This window comes from Bos javanicus, chromosome 7 (assembly GCF_032452875.1).
Source record: "Bos javanicus breed banteng chromosome 7, ARS-OSU_banteng_1.0, whole genome shotgun sequence".
NCBI classification, from domain to species: domain Eukaryota; kingdom Metazoa; phylum Chordata; class Mammalia; order Artiodactyla; family Bovidae; genus Bos; species Bos javanicus.
This window is the reverse complement of record NC_083874.1, coordinates 16,577,839-16,588,831: the sequence shown is the minus strand read 5'-3', so window position 1 is coordinate 16,588,831 and position 10,993 is coordinate 16,577,839. Positions and strand designations below refer to the sequence as shown.

At 44.7% G+C, this 10,993-nt stretch overlaps 1 non-coding gene across 1 annotated transcript; it reads left to right on the top strand.

Annotated features, from left to right (window-relative positions):
• Nucleotides 1-10,920: 10,920 nt before the first annotated feature.
• Nucleotides 10,921-10,993, top strand: TRNAR-CCU (transfer RNA arginine (anticodon CCU)). Its single transcript has one exon. It is a non-coding gene; the product is annotated as a tRNA-Arg (tRNA).

Here is a 10,993-nt window from a genome sequence, read left to right as displayed (position 1 = left end):
AGGCAACCATGAATAAAAATTTTAAAGTGAAAAGAAGGAAAGAATTGTAGGGTTAAAACAACGACAACAACCATGAAATGCCATCATGGAACTCAACATAAAAGCCAGTCGTAAAACCTAGCTATAGCTGCTGCTGCTGCTAAGTCGCTTCCGTCGTGTCCAACTCTGTGCGACCCCATAGACAGCAGCCCACCAGGCTCCCCGTCCCTGGGATTCTCCAGGCAAGAACACTGGAGTGGGTTGCCATTTCCTTCTCCAGTGCATGAAAGTGAAAAGTGAAAGGGAAGTCGCTCAGTCGTGTCTGACTCTGAGTGACCCCATGGACTGGAGCCTACTAGGCTCCTTTGTCCATGGGATTTTCCAGGCAAGAGTACTGGAGTGGGGTGCCAAGAACCCAACACAAAACCCAGCCGCAGAATTCAACCATGGAACCCAGCCACAAACCCCACTATAGCATGAAGCCACAGGACCCAGCCATAAAACCCAATCACAGAAACCAACATGGAACCCAGGGACAAAACTCAGGCATGGAACCTAGCATTGCCTACCCTGAAGAGAGCCATTTTTGTAGCTTCCATTTTTCCTTTTTAAATAAGGTTTTTCCTGTCAGCTATAACCCAATACAAAATGTTTTTGGTGCTTAAAAAAATACAAAAATTAAAAATAAATAAGGTTTTTCTTATTTACATTATTAAGATTTTCTTTTTTAATTATAAAGGGTGCTAGGGAAAAAAAACATGTGTGAACAAATGCTTCTGGGTTACCCCAACATCCACCCTCTCTCCATCAATTTCAACCACGTGACTTACAAAAAGGAAGTTCATGTTGTAGCACAGTAAGAAGTAGCTATGGAATTTGTCAGCGGAGACTGGAATGCCCAGGACGGGGCTGCAGAACTTTGTTCCAGCCTGGATGATGCAGCCCAATGCTGTGTTAAAGAGAGAAAGAGAGCCGTTGGTGATTCTTTTGCTTCCCATCTATGTACGCTTGGACCAAATTTCTTCCATGTTTTGCCATCTGTAAAATGCGGTTTAATGGAGAAGGAAATGGCAACCCGCTCCAACATTCTTGTCTGGGAAATCCCATGGACACAGGAGCCTGGTGGGCTACAGTCCATTTGTCCACGGGGTCACCAAGAGTTGGACACGACTTAGCTAAACAACAACAAGCAATTGTTTTGGCTTTTCTAACTTTCCAAATTCTCTCCTCCTCTCTCTTATAATTTGTTTCTGCACTCGTTTTCCTTGATCTCGATTCTGACCTTCTAGCTCTTATCTTTCCTTTTTTATTTTTTCTCTTCTGGTTAATTAACATATGATTCATACCAAAACAGCAAAGAAAACATTTTTTGAGAAGCTAAGAGGGTGGCAAGACCGCTCATTTCTTCCTGAATCTCTATCATTCTACATTTAATTTGTCAGGGTTATTGTTTATTTTGAAGCTTCTTTCTCTACCTATATTTACCATTATCACACCACAAACAGAGAGGAATTAAATGAACATCGTGGGTGCATCTGGTTCAGAAAATGCTTGAAGTTAGAGGTTTGGTGTTTGTGCCCACTCAGCGGAATTAATTTGCTTGACTGTGTATGTTTGAAGTCAGGGACTATGTCTTGATCATTTTGTTTAGTGCCTAGCATGTTTTCATGTATATCCAGTCACTTTAAATTAAATAAATGTTTGATGTTAAAGTAAAAAAAAAAAAAATTCAACTCAAGACCAGTTTTCCTGTCCAATTGGAGATAGATGGTGACGATTACACAACAAAGTAAATGTACTTAATGCTGCTGAAATGTTTATACTTTAAAACAATGCCCTATTCCACGCTTTAGGGCCAACTCTGTCTCTGGTAATTGGTCAGTGTTTACCAGTGTCAACATACAGCAAAGCTTTAGTGGAGGTGTTGTTGCCTGAAGCTGCCCAGGTCTGGCCACAGCTAGGGTAGATTCTCAAGATACCTGGGTTTATGCAACTTGCTGGCACCCAGAACACAGAGGCTCTCCACTCCAGAGAAGCCTCAGTGTCTGTCAGATGGGAACAGAGTAAAAAGAAGGCAGATAGAAGAGTATCAGATTACCTGGTCACAGGGTAGACCCGGGGGCAGAGGCTCAGACTGGAAAGAGAAAAGAGGTTTTGCCTGCAAGGGCCCCTTGCTCATTCCTGCTCTCCCCTCATCATTTCCCAGGCAGATGACAGAGCACTCTTGCTGGGAAACCAACCCCAAACTCCTAACCACAGGCACTGGTGGGCATGGCAGGGGCTGGAGCATGGTCCCCAGAGATCAGAAAAAGCATCGGCTTTGCACACCCACAAGCTAGAAAGAGATGGGAATACCAGACCACCTGAGCTGCCTCTTGAGAAATCTGTATGCAGGTCAGGAAGCAACAGTTAGAACTGGGCATGGAAGAACAGTCTGGTTCCAAATAGGAAAAGGAGTACATCAAGGCTGTATATTGCCACCCTGCTTTTTTAACTTATATGCAGAGTACATCATGAGAAACACTGGGCTGGATGAAGCACAAGCTGGAATCAAGATTGCCGGGAGAAATATCAACAACCTCAGATATGCAGATGACACCACCGTTATGCAGAAAGTAAAGAAGAACTAAAGAGCCTCTTGATGAAAGTGAAAGTGGAGAGTGAAAAAGTTGGCTCAACATTCAGAAAACTAAGATCATGGCATCTGATCCCATCACTTCACCAGCAATGCGTGTTACCACTTTTTAAAATTTGTGTCAGTTTGAGGAAGTGGCATCTCACCATTATGTCAATTTGCGTGTTCTTACCCACAGCCCATCTGAACATCTTTTCATCTGATCTGGGGACTTGAATTTACTTTTCTGTGTAGTACTTATTGGGCTTCCAGGGTGATGCTATTGATAAAGAACCTCTCTCCAATGCAGGGGACGTAAGAGATGTGGATTCCGTCCCTGGGTAGGAAGATCCCCTGGAGGAGGATATGGCAACCCACTCCAGTATTCTTGCCTGAGAAATCCCATGGACAGAGGAGCCTGGTGGGCTACAGTCCATGGGGTTGCAAAAGAGTTGGTTGCAACTTATGGACTAACAACAATAACATAGACATGAAGGAAATCGGTGGTTACCCAAACCTGAGGGGAAAGGGGAATAAAGCCTGAATGATTAATGGGTACAGAGTTTTCTTTTAGAAGGATGAAAATGTTTTGAAACTAGAGAAAGGTGGTGGTTGCGTAACATGGTCAGTGTAGCAAATGGTCACTGAATTGTATACTTTGAAATATTTTGTGAATTTTTACATCAATAAAGGAATATTTGAAAATAAAAGAGATAAAATGCCAACTTTTCATGTATTCTGGGATATCTTTCTGGATTTTTATGATTTTTTCTTACTCATCTATTTAACTATTTTAACTTCAATTGCCAGAGCAAAATAGCACATTTCTGTCAGTCATGCCTGAGAACACTTTTCCCCACTCCAGTATTCTTGGGCTTTCCTGATGGCTCAGTCAGTAAAGAACTCTCCCGAAATGCGAGAGACCTGGGTTTGACCCCTAGGTTGGGAAGATCCCCTGGAGAAGGGAATGGCTACCCACTCCAGTATTCTGGCCTGGAAAATTTCATGGATAGAAGAGCCTGGCAGTCTATACTCCATGGGGTTGCAAAAAGTCAGAAACGACTGAATGACTTTCACTTATGAGCACAGGTATAAAAATATTTATTTGAATAAATTATCGTTCATCCACACCATGGGAGGTTATCAAGCAAGTCAGAAGAGTAAATTAGGACCTCAGTAGGTAGTCTGGGCAGTTCCCTTAGGATACCTTGAATACAAAGGTGTATCTAATATGATTCTATATTTATGAAACAGTAACCTTTACTCTCTACTTTTGGTCTATTATGTGTTATGTACTCTTAGTCAATGAGTAAGAATAACCTGGTGAGACACACTGCAAGATGGTTACCTTGAAGGATGACCAGTATAAGAGAAAATAAGAAAGAAAGAGAGGGTAGTTTGCCCCCGGCAACTGTTGAAAACACTAAGTCTTCTCTCTAAGCCAGTTTCGTCCAAGAGAAATATAAATATGACCTATGTATGCCATCTTAACCACATTGCAAAAAAGTGGAACAGAAAACAGACAAAATTTAATAATTTATTTAGCCCATGTGCCCCAAATATCATCAACACGTCACTGATATATATATATATGTATCTCAACATGTCACTGATACACATGTGTATGTGTATGTGTTTAATATATAGGACTTCCCAGGTGGCGCTAGGGGTAAAGAACCCAGCTGCGAACGCAGGAGACAAGAGACATGAGTTCAATCCCTGGGTGGGGAAGATCTGGAGGAGGGCATGGCAACCCACCCCAGTATTCTTCCCTGGAGAATCCCATGGACAGAGGAGTGGCCTGGTGGGCTACAGTCCATGGGGTCACAAAGAGTCGGACACAAGTCAAGCGACTTGGCACAAAGTGCACTGCTAAGTCACTTCGGTTGTGTCCAACTCTGTGTGACCCCATAGACGACAGCCCACCAGGCTCCGCCGTCCCTGGGATTCTCCAGGCAAGAACACTGGAGTGGGTTGCCATTTCCTTCTCCAATGCATGAAAGTGAAAAGTGAAAGTGAAGTCGCTCAGTCGTGTCCGACTCCTAGTGACCCCATGGACGGCAGCCCACCAGGCCTCTCCGTCCATGGGATTTTCCAGGCAAGAGGACCGAGTGGGGTGCCATTGCCTTCTTCACAAAAGTGCACATACATATTTAATATATATAGGGCTTCCCAGGTGGCGCACTGGTAAAGAATCCGCCTGCCAATGCAGGAGACGCCAGAGACACGGGTTTGATTCCTGGGTCTGAGGGATCCTCTGGAGTAGGAAATGGCAACCTGCTCCGGTATTCTTGCCTGGGAAACTCCATGGACAGAGGAGCCTGGCAGACTACAGTCCGTGGGGTTGCAGAGTCGGACACGACTTAGATACTGCACACACACACACACACACACACACACACAAGTTTTAATTTGGCTACACCACTCGGCTAGCAGGATCTTTGTTCCTTGACCAGGGACTGAACCCACATCTGGCAGTGAAAGCACCGAGTTCTAAGCACAGGACTGCCAGGAAATTTCCATGTCATTGATATTTTAAAAAGCATCAGTGAGGCAAGTGACATTCTTTCTGCCTTATGAAGTCTTCCGAATCCAGTGTGTATCTCACACTTAAATCTCTGTTCACACTGGTCACATTCCAAGAACTCCACAGTTTCCTGTGGCCAGTGGCCACCATCTCCACAATGCCGTGCTGAAGACAATCTCTGGGAAGACTTGAGTGCCGCCTAGTGGCAGGCCCACTGAACTCCACCCTTCCTGGCAATGTGGTCCAAACTCAAAAACAGATCCCTGCCTAGAACCCTTGATGTCTCCCTACGGCCACCACATCATATCCATACCCGCCAGGTTGAGCTTTCGAGGCCCCTCTCAATCTGGGTCCAGCTTACCGCTCTCCACAGGCAATTTCCACTCTTTCCCGCTAGCCTCACTGGACTTGCCCACCATTCACTCATCCATTGATTGATTCACTGAAGGTTCACCGAAGACCCAGAGGTTACCCTGGCTCATGGGTATCTTCTGAGAGTCAGTGGTGTTTGAGCTTCCAGAACCAACAGTCTTCACTTAACCATTTGCCTCCTTGGGCATCAGTTTTCGAGTTTCATCTTGGGCTTCACACCTTCCTAGTAGGATTATTGACTGATTGCATGGCTGCTCAATCACTCAGTCATGTCTGCCAGGCTCCTCTGTCCATGGAATTTTTCAGGCAAGAATATGGGAGTGGGTTGCCATTTCATCCTCCAGGGGATCTTCCTCATCCAGGGATTGAATCCATGTCTCTTTCATCTCCTGCACTGGCAGGTGGATTCTTTACCAGTAGTGCCACCTGGGAAGCCTGGGTAGGATTATTGGGGGAACTCAGTGTGATAACAAATGTAAAGCTCCTTGCACACAATGGCTGCTTAATAGATGTTGACTGAACTAGTGCCATCCTCCAGGCTTGGGGGCAGGGCAAGAAACTGTAAGCAGAGATTCCAACAGCAGCTGGGGTTGGGGTGGATGGGACCACTGGGAGACAGGTGAGGCAAACACCAGAGCCCCAGAGAGGTGGGTGCAGATGTCAGGGCTGGCAGTGGGTAACCCGCTCCCACAGGACTAACCCATACCTGGCCCAGTGGCCCCAGTCTTTGCAGAACCCACTTACAATCACCCCTTGCATAAAAGCTGCCAATGGCTCCCTGTTGATTTTTTAAAGATATTTTCAAAAATTTAAAATTTATTTTTAATTAAAAATTTGATTATCTTTTATTTTTATTATTTATTTATTTGGCTGCATCAGGTCTTAGTTGAGGCATGTAGGATCTAGTTCCCCAACCAGGTATCGATCCCAGGGCTCCCACATTGGGAGCATGGAGTCCTAGCCACTGGGCTACCAAGGAAGTCCCTAAAATATTTTAAAAATTGTTTTGGGACTTCCCTCATGGTCTAGTGATTAAAAACCCACCTGCCAATGCAGGGGACATGGGTTCGATCCCTCGTCCTGGAACGATTCCACATGCCAAGAGGCAACTAAGCCCAAGCACCACAACTGGAGAGTGGCTCCTGCTTGCTGCAGCTAGAGAAAGCTCTCTCTCCCAGAAACAACAACCAAGCACGGCCAAAAAGAAAATAAACAAACAGATAAATAAATTAAAATTTAAAAAATCATTTAATTATTTATTTGGCTGCACCAGGTCTTAGTTGCAGGATTCAGGATCTTTGTTGCAAAATGTAGGATCTTTGGTTGAGGCATGTGGGATCTGGTTCCCTGACCAGAGATTGAACCTGGGCCCCCTGTGTTGGGAGTATGGAGTCTTAGCCACTGGACCACCAGGGGAGTCCCTCCCAGATGATTTTAAATAGCAAGAAAATCCCCATAGATTGCCATTGCCTCACCTCTCACTCGTGGTTCCCTTTGTTCCCTGTGCTCCATCATGCAACTCACAAGGGCCTTTGCACATACTGTTCCCTACCATCTGGGATGCTCCTCTCTCCCCTTCCCTCAGTTTTAATTCCTTATCTGGCCAATCTCTGTCTTGCAGAAGCCTCCCCTGACCTCCAGCCTAAGTCAGGCCCCTGGGGCATCAATACCTCCTTGCCCCAAGACTAACCACCACCAGAATGTGAGTCCCATGGATCTTTGCTTTGCTTGCCACTGTGCTGCCCCCTCACCTGGAACAATGCCTGATATATATATAGCAGGCACTCAATAAACGCTAGAGTGAATAATATCCCCCAGACTCTGATACAAACAGCAGGAGGGCAGGGTCTAGGGCTGTTTCTGCTTCCTTCCTGTTCCCCATGCCTAGTATACAGTAGGCAGTCAATAAATGGGTGACACTAGTAGTAAAGAACCCGCCTGCCAAAGCAGGAGATGCAAGAGATGCAGGTTCCATCCCTGGGTTGGGAAGATCCTTTGGAGGAGGGCATGGCAACCCATTCTGGTATTCTTGTCTGGGAAATTCCATGGACAGAGCAGCCTGGTGGGCTTACAGTCCATAGGGTCACAGAGAGTTGGACACGACTGAAGCGACTTAGTACACACAGAAATGGAGGATGCCCTCAGGCCTGGGTCACCAGGCACCTGTGTCTTGGACCACCACATGGCCACTGTACATTACTATTAGCTGGATCCTACTTGATTTTCCCAGGAAAATGACCAACAGAGAGATTTTCCTTCCCATTTTGAAGATGAGGGAAGCAAAGTCCAGAGGTTGAGAGGTTGGGCTCCATATGTTGTTCATGCCTCTGGAGCTGATGTTTCTTCTCCATCAGAAAAACTCACGATGGCAGGCTACATAGAGTGTCCCAAAGATGCTCACATTCTAATTGCCAGGGCCTGTGAAAGATGGGGACACCTTTGCAGATGGGGTTAAGTTGAGGATATGGAGATGGGAGGATGCTCCTGCATTACTAGGGGAATCAAAAGGGTCCTTAAAAGAGGGAGGCAGGAGGGTCAGAGAGAGAGGGATTAGAGGATGCTACACGACTGGCTTTGAAGATGGAGGAAGGGGCCACAGTCCAGGGGATGCAGGTAGCTTCCAGAAGATGGAAAAGGCCAGGAAATGGACTCTCTCCATAGTCTCCGGAAGGACTGCAGTCCTGAGGGTGACTTGATGTCAGCCCAGTGAAAGCCATTTTGGGTTCTGACCTCCAGAATGGAAAGATAGAAAACTGGTGTTTTTTACAAGCCACAAAGTTTGTGATAACTTGTCACTGTGGCCATAGGAAGCTCATATGAAGCTTTTCCTGACGGAAAGTTTCCAGCAGATCAGCAGGCAGAAGGCATCTGATGGCTGCAGCAAGACTGTTGCCTCAAGTCCAAAGCTCTGTGTTTCGGACACAACCAGCCCTGTTGGTCCAGCTGTCTGTCTCCCAGTGGCCGGGTCTGCCCTCCCCCATGACAGACAGAGGACCGTCACCTTCAGCAACCTCAGAAGTACAGGAAATGCAAGACTTGTGAAGTGAGATTGCAGCCGGTGATCATTCGTCCTATAGCTGCTTCAACATCCAGACTTCTCTCCTTCAAGAGGGAAAACGAAAACCGAGAAAACAAAACGAACATGATGTCATGTTTCTGGAGCTGCCCTGGGGAACAGTGATGGTTGTGGAATCAGACTCACCCAGCCCCACCCATCCAAAGACAGAGGCTGAAGGTAGGGAAGGAATTCTGCTTGGGTGAGCTCAGCGATGAGACTGCGGCCTCCATGTTAAAAAAAAAAAAGTAAAATGCAGATAACGTAAGATTTACCATCCTATTAGGAGATGCAGATGATCATATAGAGAAGGGATAAACAACAAGGTCTTCCTGCATAGCACAGGGAACCATATTCAGTGCCCTGTGATAAACCATCATGGAGAAGAATATGAAAAAGAATGTATACATATGTGTAATTGAATCACTTTGATGGACAGCAGAAATTAACACAACATTGTAAATCAACTATATTTCAATAAAATACTTTAAAAATTACCATCCTAATGATTATTTAAATTCTTAAAATTTTTTCCCACTTTTTCGAGGAATAATTGATAGGTAGAATTGCATTGGTTTAAAGTGGACAGTGTGGGGCTTCCCTGGTGGTTCAGTGGTAAAGGATCTGCCTGCCGGTATGGGAGACATGGGTTTAATTCCTGACCCTGGAGGATCCCACATGCTGCGGAACAACTAAGCCCGTACGCCACAACTACCAAGCCTGTGCTCTGGAGCTGCAGCTACTGAGCCCACGTACTGCAGCTACTGAGCACAGCCTGCACAGCCTGTGCTCTGCAACAAGAGGAGCCACCGCAAAGAGAAGCCTAAGCGCCACAGCTGGAGAGTAGACTCCACTGTCCACAGCTAGAGAAAAAAGACTGCACAGCAATGAAGACCCAGCACAGCCAATAATAAAATAAACTTTAAAATAAAACTATGTGTAGAAAAATGGACAGCAATGAAAAAAAATTTTAAGTGGACAGCGTAATGATATGATGTAAATATACATTGTGCAATTACTGCTTAAGCATTTTAAGTGTGCATTTACGTGCTATTAAGCACATTCACATTGTTGGGCAACCATCCCATCATCCATCTCCGGTACTTTTTCATCTCCCCAAACTGAAGCTCTGTCCCCATGAAACACTGACTCTCCATCCCCTCCCCCAGCCCCTGGACCCACCGTTTACTTCCTGTCTCTGTGGATCTGACTCCTCGAGGGACCTCCTATGAGTGGGATCAGACAGTATTTGTCTTTTGTATCTGGCTCTTTTTACTGAGCATCATGTCCTCAAGGTTCACCATGTTGTAGCAGGTGTCAGAATCTCCTCCCTTTTAAAGGCTGAATAATGTTCCATCAAATGGAGCTAAAGAGGGTGGGAGAAAAAGGAGCCCTCTTACACTGTGGGTGAGAATGTACATTGGAACAGCCACTGTGGAGAACAGTATGGAGTTTCAGTTAAAAAATTAAAGCTAGACCTACCATATGATCCAGCAGTCCCACTCCTGGGCACATCTTCTGACAAAACCCTAATTCAAAATGATAGATGCACCCCAGTGTTCATTGCAGCACTATTTATAACAGCCAAGACATGGAAGCAACCTAAATGTCCTCTGACAGATGATTGGATTAATAAGATGTGGTACATATAGACAACAGAATACTACTCGGCCGTAAAAAGAATGAAATAAAGCCATCAGGAGCAACATGCATGGACCTAAGTGAAGTAAGCCAGACAGTAAGAGAAACGTTGTGTGACATTACTTATATGCAGAATCCAAAAAATAAGATACAAATGAACTTACTTACAACCTAGAGATAGATTCGCAGACATAGAAAATAGACTTATGGCTAACCATAGGGGAAAGCAGGAGAAGGATATAAATTAGGAGTTTGGGATTAACATATACACACTGCTACATATAAAATAGATAACCAATAGGAACCTACTGCATAGCACAAGGAACTACACTCAAGGAATAACCTATAATGGAAGAGAATGTAGGAAAGAATGTACATTTGTGTATATATGTATGTATAACTGAATCATTGTGCTATTCACAAAACGAGCACGACATTGTAAATTAACTACGTTTCAATAAAACTTTTGAAAGATGATATATATATATACATATAATAGAACCACTGCACTGTACACTTGAAACTAACACAATAATGTAAAAAAACTATACTTCAATTCAGTGGTATGTGGCAGCTGGGATGGGAGGGGAGTTTGGGAAGAATGGGTACATGTATACTTATGTCTAGTCCCTTCCCTGTTCAGCTAAACAGTCACAACATTGTTAATCAGCTACACCCCAATACAAAATAAAAAAAAATTTTTAAGAAGTAAATAAATAAATTCAAGAGTGTTTCCTGGTGGTCCAGTGGCTCAGACTCTGAACTCCTAATTCAGGGGGCCCAGGTTCAATCCCTGGTCAGGGAA